We start from the raw sequence: 15526 nt of genomic DNA, 5'->3' as shown, positions 1-15526 counted from the left end.
ATTACACAGTGACTGATAATTCGGAAAGTTTTTGTTAATACTTTTGTTTTTCATTTAAATTTAAACTCTGGGGTTTTTAGCATGATTAAATAAAGGACTACAAGGCAATACCGGCACAATGAGAAGTGCACTTAGGCCATGCAGTGTGACGCAAGGCAAACAAAGCAGTGATGTGCTCTTGGGTTTGGCCAAGTTGCCTGTCTCGCTGTGGGGCTCCTCTTCCATCGTATTCCTACAGTTACGAGTTGTGGGATGAGGTGACTTGAGGTGTCTCCAAGCAAATTTTTCCTTTGGTGGCACTTTGAGGTCACTGTGTAACGGAAGGAAGATCCCAGAGAGAAAAACTATGCTGTAAGCAAAAGCTGCTTAATGTTTTAGTGTAACCATTTCCTGCAAGGAGGTTTCTTGTCCCAACACCATCAGTGTATCCCAAGATAAAGATACACAACTGTTAACTTCCCATGCAGGCAGGCTGAGACAGCGGTGTGCACAAGGGCACTGCGGGTCAACACCTGGCTGGCAGATGGCTGCAGAGGAGCTCACTCTGTCCTCGTTTGCACTTTCCTTGGCTCTGCTGGCACAATTTCTCCCTTAGCTGTACAGCTGCTAAAAATAACAGCCTTAAGCTAATAGCTTGTGTTTGTATCAAGCTGTTAAACTTGCACTGGTCATATTGAAACTGCTGCTTATTGCCCATTTAGAGCTGAAATGAGATTCTTCGACGTTCCCTTCCGGTAGTTGAAGTCAGATGGAGAACACATTGCATTTGTGCTGTCTGCAGAGGCCCTCAGAAGCACTCTGTGTAACTCTTACTGCAGCATCGGGGAGGAAACAAAGCAGCAGTGTGCCTAACGCCATTCAAGGTATTGTTTGAAAGAGCCTGACAGATGGGTACCAACCTATGTTTATTTCTCTGTAGAAGTTAAAAGAAAGCAATGGAAAATGTCTATGAGCTTTGTGCTCAGGCAGCTATTGGCTCATTTCAGTGCCTTGGGCCAATTAAAGTGCAGTCGTTAGGGCCGAGAGTTGGGAAGGAGGCTGGGAGATGTGTCGGGTTGCATGTGGACCTTTCAGCTTGGGAAGCTAACGAAGAATGTGTGTCAGAGCAGGAGCTGGAGCCCTCCCTATGCTGGAGACACGTGTGCCGAGCCATCATCAGGGTGTGCTCTCAAGTACCTTTGAAGGGAAAGTCATAGTGGAAATCAAAGCGGCCTGTAAAGAGAACTGGTGGGAAAGTTGCCATAAAACACCTTAAAGTGGTGTCTCTGCTTTAGACATGCTGCCTCCGACAGTCGAGACAGAAGAAAAGCAATGCACTCAGGAAATGATATTTTCTTGTATTGGGAGGAACAGAAGTGACTTACATGTCTATCCAGTAGTGCTTTAAAACTCACTGCTGGTACGGATTTACTTCTGCTTTTATCTGCTGCTCTCATTTCTCCCTTTGTTTCTTTGCAAGCTTTTTGCAGTGTCAGACTTGTCTTGGGGAATTCTACAGCATGTTTTCACCAGTCCCAAAACCACACAGCTTGTGGGAAAGGCAGACGAGCACGATTTCTCACCGTGCAAGAGCTATGGTTAAAGAAGCTGAGCTCTCAGGAAGGTGCTGGCTTTGACAAAAGCCATGGAAGGTTGTGATGATTTTTGTTTGTTGGTTTTTGGCCTGACACATAGCTAAGGGGAACTCACAGCCACTGGGTGTGCCTAAAAATATAACTGAACTGAACTGCGTGCGGGGTGGGGGGTTAATACAATGATCAGCCCTCGCTGTGCTTATGGCACAGGATGCCCTTAAAACACTGAGTGCAGAAAACTTGGAAAGGCAACAACCCCAACCTCTCCTGCAAGCCTATGTTATTCAGGGAAGTGGTCATGGCACCAAGCTTGCTGGTGTTCAGGAAGTGACTGGACACCTCTCAGAGATATGGTCTGACTTCCAGAAAGTCTTATGGGTCCCTTCCAATTCAGGATATTCTGTGGCCATATGAACATACAGGAACCATCCTTCTGTATAGTCAGTGTTTTCGTAATCATTCTTCAATATATTTTGTATTGTTCTTTTTATACGTATGTGATTTTAGGGTCTTTACTTTCTCATCTTGTTCTGGGAGGGTCAGCACTGGGGCATCGCCTTTCAGCAGCCTTAACTGAGCCAACGGCATCTCTTTGTCTTCTCAACAAGCAGCCTGAAGTAATACGGGATGAACTTAAGCTAATCCCGTGTAAATCATGCTGAAATTGAATTCATTACCTCCCCAACATCTTTTGAATTGTTGAACAAATTGAAATGGCATCCTCTACAGTGCAGAAATTTTAGACTTCTTTGAAGTATACAACAAAACATTTTTGAGTGAAGCGTTTCAGTTTGCAAAAATTTCCTTTCCCCCACAGAAATTGTTGTTAGCCCTGCAGCTTATGTGCAAGATAATTTGTTTCCATCTTGGAGTCATGGTGACACAGCACAGATGTTGCAGAGCGGATTTGCACTGTTGCTAAAGGGCCTTCTGTTTTCCTCCAGCCGCGCTGCACATTGATCCGAAGGCGCTGGCGTGCAAAGATGGCATTATCCACACTGAGTTCTTCCACGAGCCTCTGTGCACAGCTGTGGGGAAGTCCTCATGTGTCTGCCCTGGCTGCTACATCGACCACTGTGGACGCAGAAGGATTATAGTAATTGTCTCTGGAGGATGATTAGTGCTGGCAGCCACAGGCTCAGTTAGCTTCTGTGCTTGCTGCTGCCACGCTTTATGGAGGAAGGGATGCTCCCCAGTTGGCCCTGCCTTATGGAATCACAGAACACCCTGAGTTGGAAGCGACAACAAGGATCATGGAGTCCAACCCCTGGCTCCACACAGCACCACCCAAAAGCCAAACCCTGTGTCTAAGAGTGATGTCCAAAGCTTCCCGAACTCCGGCACTCGGGGCCGTGCCCACAGCCCTGGGCGTTCTGTTCCATGCCCACCACCCTCTGGAGCAGACCCTGTCCCTCACCCCCAGCCGCCCCTCCCCTGACACAGCTCCATGCCGTTCCCTCGGGCCCTGTTGCTGTCACACAGAGCAGAGCTCAGCGCTGCCCCCTCCGCTCCCTGTGAGGAGCTGCAGCCGCCATGAGGCCTCCCCTCAGCGCCTCTGCTCTGCCCTGAGCAAATCAGGGCCCTCAGCCTCTCGTCGCGTGTCTTGACTTCCAGACCCTTCACTATCTCTGCAGCCCTCTGGATGCTCTGTAATAATTTTATGTCCATGTTATGTTGTGGGCACCCAAAACCCACACAGTGCTCACGGGTGGCCTGGGCCCCCTGATATTGGGACAGCTCCAGGTGAGGCAGCCACCAACAGCTGCTGTGTCACTGTAGGAATTCTGCGCACACTTCAGATATGTGGAGAACTGTAGTAAATTGCAGCAGCTTCTGCCCTTTTGATTTCTTCTTGTGCTTGCTGGTGAGCCTTAAATCGCACAGACAGAATCATTTGGTAGCATCTGTCCCTTCTTGTGGTGGGTGGAAATGTAGAAATTTTTGGCTTAGTGCTCAAAGGGATAGAGACAAAGAGACATACCCTGCCCTGGAAGATCTTTGTTGTTATGTTTTAAACAAAATCTAATTTGAACTTTGCGTAGTGTGGAAGTTTGGCACATTATCCACCTGATCTGCTCCCATTCCTTACCTCTCACATAAGGCAATACCGTATGTCACAACGGTGTGCCGTGCAGAAATGCTCAAGCTGCCCCCAAGTTACCCTTATTTCCCAGCCTGGGCAGAGTGCTCCGCTGCCTTGGCTGTACCATAGTGGCTGCTGAAACACAGGGCTCTCAAAGCTCACTTAAATACCTCTTTGTGGTGCTTTGCTATGCTGATACGTTATTTTTTTTCAGAGCACAGGCAGAGCTGGAAGAGAGGAATGCTGTGGTGTGCTGAGAATGGGAAAACCACATCCTCAGTGAAGCAAATCAATGCACTGATTTTGATCTCAGCTACATCAGGTAGGGGATTTGGCTCCTGCCCTACTGTCAATACCTGTGGTTGATCCTAAGTTGATTTTTTTCCAGTCTTTCATGACTTGTCTTTACAGGACTGTCAGGATGTTGTTGCTAGTAGGAGGCATTTTTTTTCCCCTCGACAGACTTTAAAGACCAAAATGTCTAAACTCCCAGCACTTGTTAATTAAAGTCCTAGCCAACAAGCATAAAATTGCACACAGCCACCCAAAAAGGGTGAGACTGTACTTGGCAGTATGTGCAATTCAACATGCATTTTAAATCATATCTATTAATAACCGACTTGTTTACAGAAAACAGACCAGTAGAGCAGTTTAGAACTTTAATGAAACTTCACAGCATGTTTTTTGTTGTTGTTGGTTGGGGTTCTTTTTTTTTTTTTTTGGCATCTTATGGGTCCTACAAGAAATCACCAGCTTAGTACAAGTCCAGAGCATTCATGATTTGCAGCTTGGCATAAAGACAAAGCACTCTGTGAGATACGGGCATTGGCTGAGCAAGGCAGCATCACACAGGCAGCACCCTCTCCCTTAAGGAGTTACACGGGTTTGGAGCGTTGTTTGCTTTTGCATATGGGATTAAGAGATTTTGTTACAAAACCTATGGAATAGTTCTGTATGACTGTGAACTGAGGAGAACGAAACCTTGTTTTACGGTGGATGTATTTGTATCTGTTTGAACAATGCTGATTTTTTCAAAAGAAGAAAAGAAAGCGTTGCTATTCAGAAGTGGAAAATGACATTATTATTCACAGTGAAAAATCTCATTGCTGTGCTGATAACTGTTGACAGGTACTTGTCATGGCTGTGCTCTGTGATGTGCTAATTATTCTGAAGTTCAATCAGAAGGCATTCTGTGTTTTCATTTCAGCTGTAACAACAGGCTACTCGTGACACGTTGACAACTGCGTGTTTAATTGCTCCGTGGTTATCTTCCGAGCTCGTGCGTTTCCCATTTAGTTTGCGAAGAAAAGATGCATAATTAGCTGTGAGGCTACAGGGCGCGTTGCCCATTGCTTTATTTTCATTCTCTCTTTAGTGATAAATACAGAATGGTGGCAAAGATGAAAGCCCATTTCTGATGCTGAATGCTACCTCAGCTGGACTTTACAGTCCAGGTGGAGAGCTCCGGCTGATCCTGCGAGTTTTGGGCACCAAGCAGCTGCAGTGAGACCCTGTCCTCCTCCTCAGCTTCTCTGTGCCTTGCTTCCTGCTACAGGTCAAAGTTCAAAAGGATCCACATTAATTAGAAATTTAAAAGGCTACCTAACACATAGCTGGGGCGCACTGCTATCGGCACGGCCTGTTGTTTCCAGTTAGACCGAGAAAGAGTTGGGCTGTCGCTCAGTTGAACATCTCTTTCCCGTAAACTTGGTGGGATCTGGATCTAAATATCACAGCAATTGACCGCAGGTGCTAAATCCACACCTGTGTTTAAATACTGAGTCTTGTCTGTAGGAGGAAATCGGGACGGGCGTTTTCTCAGCAGTGTCTGAGCTGTTAGTCTGAAGCTGTGTAGGCCCAGACTTGGTGACTTGACGCTGCTGTCTTGTCCTGCCTCTTATGGACCTACCCCAGCACTCTGAAACATGGTGATGAGGCAACTCACAGAAGGCTAAGCTCGAGGTGAATGTTATTTGCAGTAGTTCCATTTTTCACTTAAGCTGAAAGCAGCTATGTTGAATCCTAGCAAGGAGAGCTTTAATGTTAGGGTCAGGAGGAAGAAGCATCAAGATCTTCTCCCCCTTATCCCTTGCAAGGATATTGTTCAGTTGCTCCTCCAAATCATGCAGAAGACAGCCCATGGGTACATGAATCCATTTGCATACATAAAGGCATTAGGTTGGCATCAATCAGGATTCATTATGTGCTATTGTACAGAAATGTTAATTGTAACTTTTTTTTTCAAATATGTTACATAAATTCCTTTAAAGACCCATTAATCTGTCAGCTTGGTCAGAAAATATTCTAAGTACAAATTAATTTGGGTTTTCGTGTCCTGCATGGGTAACAAAGCCCCTGGGATTCAGAGGCACGTAAGACCACCCCAGAGTGACTACTGCATGACCTGGTTTGCTTTCACCCTGTCAGAAGCATAGAAGATCTGAAGCATAGATGCCTCTTGCAAACAGACCCATCCTTGCTGAAAACCTTTGTGACTGGGAGAAAGGATGAGCTGGTGATAAAAATCATGGCTGTGACCTTTCCTGCTCCACCTGGAAGAACCAGGTGTGTGGCTGTGACTCTGCAAACTTTCTTCTGCTCTCCTCATCAGTGCTGTCACCTCTGTTGGCTCAGCTGGCCCAACAAGCTCCATCACAAGTTTAACCCATTTGTTTGAAAGAAAGATGGGTTAGGTCTTGCTGTATTAAGGTGAGTACATGAGCTTGCCTTCTATTTCCTCTGTGGTGTTCAGTGATTGAGCATTAACAATTTTAGGATAATTTAAATGTTGGAGGACAGTTCTGTCTCATTAATTTTCTCCCTGTTTAGAATTCAGAACAGCCAAACCGTTAGAAAAACCCTTCAATCAAGCTATCATTTTCTCCCTCTCCATCCTTAAACTTAACAGTTCCCAGCCTTTCCTTGGCTAAGCTTCCTGTGCTCCAACCTGGGAAGAAAAGCAGAGGCTCATCAGAAAGGGGCAGACCTTGGGACTAAATGTCAGTATGTCTTCACCATTCAAGTTACAGGCTTATGGAATATTAACTTGCCAAGATCCTCCAGCAAAAAGTATGCAGCCAAAGTTTAGTATTTATAGCCTATTTTTCCTATGTAGCCTACACTAGGGAATGTGATTTAGCAGGAGACAGGACTAGATGATCTCCAGAGGTCCCTTCCAACCCCAACAATTCTGTGATTCTGTAAAATATATACTGGGGAAAAATTAATTAAAATTACAACAAAGAAATCAGACATGTTTGCCATGTTCCTTTCTTTGCTGGTACAAAAAGCAGTCACTGTGGGATGACAGACATCCTCGTCTGAGCCTTCTGCTTTTCTCTTGACATGACCATAAAGTTATTCCGTTCTGCTTTCATGCCTCCTGATGCTCATTTCTTTAAAAATAGCTTTTCTCCTCATAAGATGAAGTCAAACACTTTTGATATGTAGCCTCTTACTCTGATACTTGAGGGAAAATGCATCCATTTGTTTTCATTGACTGCTATATTGGCAGTGATCACACGGTGGATGTACAAGCTATTCCCTGCTTCCCTCTGAGCTGTAACCATTTTTGCATACAATAGCTAGTGAAATGAGCACCTTGTGGGAGAATTGGGGACCATGAAATTTATCCACGTAACCGCCCTGCGTCTCATGTGTCATATACAGTTTAGTGTATTTAGTTTGGTCAAATTTGTTTTACAGTCTCAGTTTCCTGTGTTGTGCATTGCTCTGTATTTATTAGACAAACAAGGAAGTAGCACATCTCATCTGTAGGCAGGAGTGATGCCAGGCTGATGGAAGGGAGCAGCTTCAGGAGCTGCAAACCTGTACATCTTCATTTTACATGGGTTTTTTGAGTGTGTGTGTGTGTATGTTTGAGTTTTTCTTTTATTCCTATAAGCTCGTGGATTGTCAATGGCCTTTCTGAGCAGCACCGTGCACCAAAACAGAGGGACAAAGGTGCCCAAGTTTCTATACACACGCACAGCAGACAAGCAGGCTTGAAATTAATCAAATTTTATGTCTATTGTGCTGCAAGAGAAGAAAATATGAGTGTTAAGTCAGAGCACTGAGAGCTGCCGTACTCCAGAGATGGCAGGGCTACAGATATGGATAAACTGAGGTTTGTGTTGCTACAGCTTGTTCTATACCTGTTCTGCATATGAATGGAGAGCCTCAGTCCCTCTACTTATTTTGGCACCCTTCCTGCATTTAAATATTACTTTGTCAAGGCCTTATGGTCTTTAAAATGTAGTAATTGCTGTTCTCCAAACAAATGACTACTGAACATAAGGAGCATGGCCTCTCTCAGCCAGTCCTTGTGTTGGCATGGATGGGCAGTGACAAGTATCTACCAGGTGCCTGATTTGTAGGTCGTCTCTTTTGAAAAACGGTAGGTGGAAGCATTACTGCTATTGTTACTTACATTGAATAGCTCAGATCGGTGGGTTTTCGTTGAAAGGGAAGTAAACTATAGCGTTGCTCCTTGAACTGTATGTAGCTTGCTGTAAATGCTTCTGATGTGCCAAATCTAGCACTTCTGAGATATATGCTGCTCCATAAATAAATGTTCTGCAGCAGCTCAGGTTAGTTACATATGTATGCTCGCAAGATTTACAGCATTTCTCAGAGAAAGTTAGGAGACGCAGCATATTTGTAGTAAAAGCTGGAATACTTCCCTTCCTCATAAATATTTAAGTTGTTTTCTTAATGGATGCAGAACCAGTAGATGTCAGCTTACTTTTATCTATATTCCATTAACTCAGGCTTAATAGAAAAGATTCTCATTGAGTTTGTTGGGAAAAAAAACATTTTTTCTATGCAAAATAATTAGAAGCACATCCTTGGTTTATCAAGAAATGTGTTTAAATTACTTTAGAGGGCTGGAATGAAACCCAGCAGTATTTCACCATGAAGATACTGAAGCAGAAAGGTAAGTTCAATAGTGGTCACCGCGCTTTGTAGCTGTAGCAGAAATGCTGAGTCACAGCCTGAAGCAGTGACTGACCATGTGGTGGGAAGGCAGGGCCAACCTGGTGGAGCTCAGCTGCATGCAATGCATCTCAGTGACTGTAAGGGGGTGGAGCCAGGATCCACCCCTTCCCAAACCTCATTTAAGGGTTGGCAGTGGACAGGAGGGTATCTTACTGGAGATCCCTGCTTACCTGAGGCCTTCTGAGGGTAAGCAGCTTCTTTCCTTTGTTTCATGTGTCCGTGACTGTTGCATTTGGGCAAACCCTAACTTGCTGCACCCTAGGGCCTCACTGCTCTGCTGCCATTGCTGCACTTTCCATTGTGTTACACTAGCAAAAGGCAGATCTGTGATTAAGGATTCCCATCTGGACGCTCCATCCTACATCCTTGCAACAAACCCAGAAGTGCTTCTTTCAACATGTTGCAAATGGGAAAAACAACTTATAACTGTGGAAAAATGGGAGATGCCCCCTAAAATTTTAATGTACTTGAGGCCCAGACTTTCAGTTGTGAACTCCAAATACGGAGATGAGCTTGGGTGAAAGAAATGCAGGTAAGCATGAACAAAAGCATGGACTCTTCAAGTTACTCACACGTTATCAATGGGAAAACAAACAAAACACGGAACAGTTCTTAAAAGTGGCTGGATTACCTGTTAATTCGGAGCCTAGTTAGTCTGGCAGTGTTCACAATGAACATTTTCCTGTTCCAGTTCATAATATGTCTCAGCTGCCCCTATGGTAATGTCAATAGAGCATATTGTTGTTTAGTGACATAAGGACTGATTTCTATTTTTTTTTTTTAATCTAGCCAAATTTTGTTAAAGATGTAGTTATTAGGATACAAGATTCTTTGTATAGATGTAGCTTATTTCTCTACGAGTCAAAATGAATTATGTGAGCGCAAGCCAGCTGAAAGCTGAATCAAAGGAGAGTTTCAATGACACTGCAATCTTTTAGCTTGGACTTCTGAAAGTGTTCAGAATGAGAAGTAATTTTTCTGTCAATCCAGTTAAAATGTGGCTTATCGTTACTGAAAGTAGCTGGGACACTTTGAACCTCACCAGTTGTGTCTGGTTGATGTTATTGGGTCAAGGACTTGCACATCAGGTAAGGATTCATCTCCTCATGCCTCAGACATCTAAAAGTGTGTTTCTTATCTAGGCTGGCTATCAGGCTCTCTTCTACACTTGATGGGGAGAGAGAGACGGTGAGAGACAGGCACCTCCATAGGACAATTCTTCCCTGTTTTCTTAGGCATCTTAAAATGGACAGATGGATGAAGTGACTCCTTGTCCTGCTAATGCTGCTATAGGCAGCCCCTTGGGACTGGCCCCAGATAAAAGTTATGTGTGCTTAAATTAAGAAAATAAAATCCCTTAACTATAGCATTAAGTAATCTCTGGACTGTCTGTCTCGGGCAAGAATGATGGCCCGGGCTCTTAAGGTAGGAGGACACCTGTGCTGGCCTTGTGCAGCTGTTGTCTTGGTACTGGGGGTTGATGCTTATAGCAGCATCAGCCTACCAGTAGGGTCAGTGGTATGTTCTCATGCCTGGGTATTTAACTTTATTTGGGATGCTCAGTGGAAGACAGTGTTCCCTAATGTGAGAGCTGTGGATCTAGCTTGTGTACTTTGCTTTCTTTCTTTGTCTTGTTTTTTTTAATCCTCATCTTCTCACCTTACACACCTGACTGATGCTGAACATAGCCCATCCCGTGGGGAGTGTAACATTCATTTTTAGTAGGGAAATGTTCTTGCAATCATAAAAAATTGATAGCTGTCTGAAGCAGCAGTTAATCTTGTATGAGAACTGCATCATTAACCTACAGCAGAATGTACACATTATGGACACGCTCATAAATGGGAGAGAGTGTGGACGTCAGTTTCTAATTTCCTTCTTGCAGTGACTCATAAAAATCACAGGGAAAACGTTGCCTTTGACATATTGCCGTGCCAGCTTCTGTAGCTCCTGTCAGAGGAAGGGCGGTTCTCTGTGGCCATGTCAGTGGAGCAGGACAGAGAAGTGACCTTCCTGCACTTCCTTAGGCAGGTGGGTGACTTTGGGATCTCTATATGATTGTTGACTCATTTCAGCAGTGCAGAACTATGGCTAAATGTGTCCAGCTATGAGGTCTTTCCAAGATGACCTTATGTTTCACAGAATGATAGAATATCACAAGTTGGTAGGGACCCATAAGGATCATTGAGTCCAAATCCTTTTCATGTAACTGCAAACTCTGAAAGGCTTTGAAAGGAACTAGAAAGTCACAGCTAGCAGCCTGGTTCTCAGTTACATATAAACACAGTAGGTGCTGTTGAAGAGGACTATTGCAAGCTAGAGGAAGCAGGAAGATTCTGATGTGGGCTCCCAGTATTATTGCAGGTGAGTGCCTTAAGGCAGTGACGTTGGCTGGAAATGTAAATAGTGAGAAGTGATAGCTGAGCATTCGCTGGTGCAAACATCTTGTCTAGCTGTGTGCACATGTCATTTACACACGACCTCAGAGGTGTTTCCTGGTAAGACTCAATCTACTTGCCATTCTCCAAGTTTGAAAACGATGGCAGCGGTGCTCTGGTCCTTGCTATGGTCTTCTAAGCTATTCAAGCACATAGGTGAGTCAACCAAAAAGAAATTTTCCAGAACTTGTTCAGAGGCTGCCATTGAAAGTGCAAGGCATACCTATTTCTTAAGCATACTCCTAAACTTTCCACTGCCCCTTGTACATTTACTATGGAAATTAATTGGTACAGAAAAGTTATTCTTGGCAAAACAGAGATCTGTCTTTGGGAAGTTTCATAGTGCAACCAGTCACTAAAGCCAGACTTTGCTGTCCCAGTAGCGTACCTGTAAACAACTGGGAGTGAATAGAGAGCATAGAAACATTCTCTCCCTAATTTTTATTTTTTCTTTGGAGAACAAACAAACTGGAAGGATTTCTTTGCTCAGGGAAGGAGAGGACTGAAAGTGCCTGTGAGAACTAAGCTCAGTACTGGTGGCAAACGTGAATTACGTTCAGTTCTACTGATGCCCTGTGTACATGATGTACAGAAGCCTGCTATTTAGCTGGAGCACTCCTAACCTGTAGGATAGACACGTTTTCCTTACACTCCAGCTTACCCTCCTTAGCCACTGACATATGTATCTTAAGGATTTTACAAGTCAAAGGAAGAATGAGGGACCTTTTGAGGCCATATCTGTCAGGAAGCAGGAAGGGAGGATGTGCTGGGCCACAGATCCACCTGACTGTCCTCACAAGCCCCAGGTGCTGTGTTCAGGGTTGGCGGACTCCTGCGCCAGCAGCTGTGCTCTCTGGGCCTTGTTTCTTTGGAGAGTTGATGTACAGGAAATCCAAGCTGTAAATCTGCCTTGTGCAGATTTAGCATGCTCCTACTCAGCATGCATGCTGAGTGGGAGATGGGCTACCTCGTTCTTTGTATAGTTGAAGCATAACCGTGCAGGGAGCTCAGGTGCTGTGCACTGTAATTCACTGTCTTGCTCACTGCACACAAACTTATTTCTGGGCATACCTTAAAGGTGATATAGACAGCTGTAAGGGCAGGAAGTGCCCATCCCTGTAGTGTGGTTACCAGTAATACTATGGACCACTGCTGTGCGGAGCATCATCTCATCTTGCCCCCATACCTCACGTTGTCTTTGTCTTTTCTATTTAGCTTTTAAGTGCTGCAAGGAGTAATAAATATTTATTAATAGAGATTGTAATGAGAAGCTACTGCTCTGAAGCAAGAATACTATAGTTGTGTCAGACATGGCATCAGCCACTTGCAGGTAATGGTGATTAAACTGCGCTAGGAAGAGATAGAAGGTGTCACCGGGACAGAGGGAAAAGCCTTGTTGAGTCTGTGTGCTGAGGGTTTTCTTCCATTCATCCTTTTGATTCCAGAATAGTTGAGGGCATCTGAAGCTGGGCTTATTTATTGTGTTTAACAGGCTCTGCACTCTACATCTGTCTGAGTAAGACATCACTGAAGGGTGGCATCCCAAGGAGGTTTAGAGGTCTGAATTGCACAAGCATGCTTTGTGGAGCATGGGCGTACTCCACCGTGTGCACAGCTTGCCATCTCCTAAGGGATGTGTCCAGTGCTTTACAGCTCAATGCTCTCTCCAGATCCTAAATATCACAGAAGGATTAATTCCTCTTTCACGTGAGACAAGTCCATCCATCTTTCAGTGGCACTTGGAGCTTCACAATCGCGTCTCTGTAGAAGCAGTATCTTAGAAGTGTGGTAAATGGCACATTAGTGGGTCCTGACCACTAAGCCTGGTGATTCTCTCCAAAAATCAAGTAAATATACTGTTGGCAGGGGGGAGAATTTTGTATTGCTAGCAAAATTCTGCTTGACACCAAGCTGAGACCAAGCCAAAAGTAGTTACTGAGAGTTTAAGTACGTACTTCAGCATTTTGCCTTAACAAGAAAGAGAAAACTCCCTTACCTTGCTCTAGATGGAAGCTTATTTTTCTTGTTCTGAATTAAATAAGAATGACAGAAGAAAGCATTGTGAGTTATTAGAGCTGGTAGCTCAGTCTGACCTTTTCCACTCCAAAATCTAATCCCAAAGAAGCAGCGTTCCTGGAAACCTAATTTTGCCTTCGAGGCTGATTAATTATTCGATCATGCAAACCTTGGGCAGCCAAACAGTTTACCTTTCCTCATGGCTGCTGTTCCAGCTAACAATGCAGTCTCAGAAAATAATCGGGTTAGAGTTTAAACTGAGAAGCTGAAGACAATTTTGCACGTTATAACAGGATTCACTCCCACACCTGTTCGAAAGACAAGAAAAATAAGTCTGTATAAAAGCAAAGAAGCATATAGAATTGTGTTGTTTTTCCCTTTCGTTGTTATAGGAAGCCACTTTAATTGCTGGTGATATGATATGATAGCCTTGTGAAAATTGCATAATCTCCTTAAAGTGGGTAACACCAGGTAAAACAGGACAATTTCTTGACTTGACATTAATGCTTTTTGCAGTGCCAACAGTACAATGTAGGAAAAGGTACGGCATATGTCTGACATCCTTACAGCTTCCTCAGACTTCTTCCATTCCTTGTGTGCAGAAATTTTGTCCAACTGCAGTTTGAAAAATTTTTAATATTTGTTCGGAGTTGTGAGTTATCCAGTGGCTTTTCTGGTGAAAGAACCATGTATGTGCACCTACACCTGTCCTAGAAATTGTGCTTAGGCATATGGAAATACTTATCCCTACAAGGACAGTGGGGCACTGGGACAGATTATCCAGGAAGACCACAGCATCTCCAGTGCTGGAAACAGTCTTTAGGCACTCCAGGCCTGAAGCCCCCAGCACAAGAAGGATACAGAGCTGTTGGAACAGGTCTAGAGGAGGGCCACGAGGACGATCAGAGGGCTGGAGCACCTCATTTGAAGAAAGGCTGAGAGAGTCGGTCTTGTTCAGCCTGGAGAAGAGAAGGCTTTAGGGAGACCTCAGAGAATAATTAGCTTTGAAGTACTTGAGGGGAGCTCATAAACAGGAAGGAGATCAACATTTTACATGGCCTAATAGTGATAGGACAAGGGGGAATGGTTTTGAACTAAAACATGAGAGGTTTAGGTTAGATGTTAGGAGGAAATTCTTTACTCAGAGGGTGGTGAGGCATTGGCACAGCTTCCCAGAGGAGCTGTGGGTGCCCCATCCCTGGAGGTGCCCAAGGCCAGGTTGGATGGAGCCCTGGGCAGCCTGAGCTGGTGGGAGGCAGCCCTGCCCATGGCAGAGGGGTGGAAATTAATGGGCTTTAAGGTCCCTTCTAACTTAAGCCATTCTATGAAACAGCTAGGAAACTTCAAGAATGGCATAAACCTACTTCAATCCTGCAAGGATCTGGTCCTTTCCGACTCTGTATTCATGAACTCTATGTAGAAAAACATCCCTAGAGAAATGTGGTGATGCCCACCACCACTCGGACATTTGCTTTGCAGCCTCCCTGCAAATGAAATCTCCTCTAACAAGAAATGGCAGTCTTGGGAATAACTTCCACTTTTCAGAATAACCCTCTTTGTTACTTGTCACACATCCATCTCAATGACAGCTCTCTGTTTCCGCTGAGGGAAAAAGACTCATCTGTTTTTCTCAGTAGAAAATGCCCACATTATAAATACTTCCTTCCCCCCTGCCAAAAGGTAAAGGTGGGGGCTGCAAACTGTTTAAGAAAGGCATTTTGTTGAAAATGTGCCTCTCTGTATGACAATGTGGTTTGGAGAATATTCCGTTCATGAAAAAGGCTTTCTTTCTCTTATAGGTGGCTGTTAGCCTGGGAGAGAAAAAATATTTTGTTACAGACTCCTTCCTCTCTACCTCCAGCATCCTGAAGCCCTGGTATCTGTTCTCAACTGCTCGTTCCCCCATGCTACTCTGCTCTGATTGTGGCTTATGGGCGAAGTTCATTCATCTGTTCTGTGCTCAAGTTCACTGTGGCCGTAGCAGACTGGAGACATTCCTTATCTTACACAACACTTCCTGTTTTCTGCAGTGGTCCCCTGGCAAAAAAAAAATGCAGAAGATAAATCATTTTCAAAGTATTTGTAATGTCTGGGGCAAGGAAGAATTTCCAACCAACAGCCACACAACCCCATATGTCGTCATAACTCCAAAACAAAAGCTATGTGGGAAATCGCTGTTAAATTAGTAATACAAAATTGAATTTGCTTTAAAATTACAGAGACTGCCTGCTAATTCCTTCTTTATATGTGGTTGGAAGGTCTTTACATCCAAAGTAACATCACAGAACATATTGAGGCGTTTGGTAGGTGCACTTCTGCACTGATGAGGCTGTACCTTGAATACTGTGTTCACATTTGGGCCTCATTACATGATAGATATGGAGGCCCTGGAGCATATCCGGAGAAGGGCACTGGAG

The 15526-nt window shown here is 44.2% G+C and overlaps 1 long non-coding RNA gene across 3 annotated transcripts; it reads left to right on the top strand.

Moving 5' to 3' along the window:
- The first annotated feature begins 733 nt into the window (after positions 1 to 733).
- Positions 734 to 15325, top strand: LOC107049021. 3 transcript variants are annotated; one of them, XR_005844013.2, is made up of 6 exons: positions 734 to 863; positions 1460 to 1631; positions 3872 to 3979; positions 6085 to 6366; positions 6487 to 10686; positions 14909 to 15325. It is a non-coding gene; the product is annotated as an uncharacterized LOC107049021 (long non-coding RNA). The 3 variants fall into 3 exon arrangements; XR_001466908.3 differs by lacking the exon at positions 6487 to 10686; XR_001466903.4 differs by having other exon boundaries at positions 6085 to 10686.
- The last annotated feature ends 201 nt before the right edge of the window (positions 15326 to 15526 follow it).

Source organism: Gallus gallus, chromosome 1 (genome assembly GCF_016699485.2).
Source record: "Gallus gallus isolate bGalGal1 chromosome 1, bGalGal1.mat.broiler.GRCg7b, whole genome shotgun sequence".
Classification (NCBI taxonomy): domain Eukaryota; kingdom Metazoa; phylum Chordata; class Aves; order Galliformes; family Phasianidae; genus Gallus; species Gallus gallus.
This window is presented reverse-complemented; position numbering and strand designations above follow the sequence as displayed.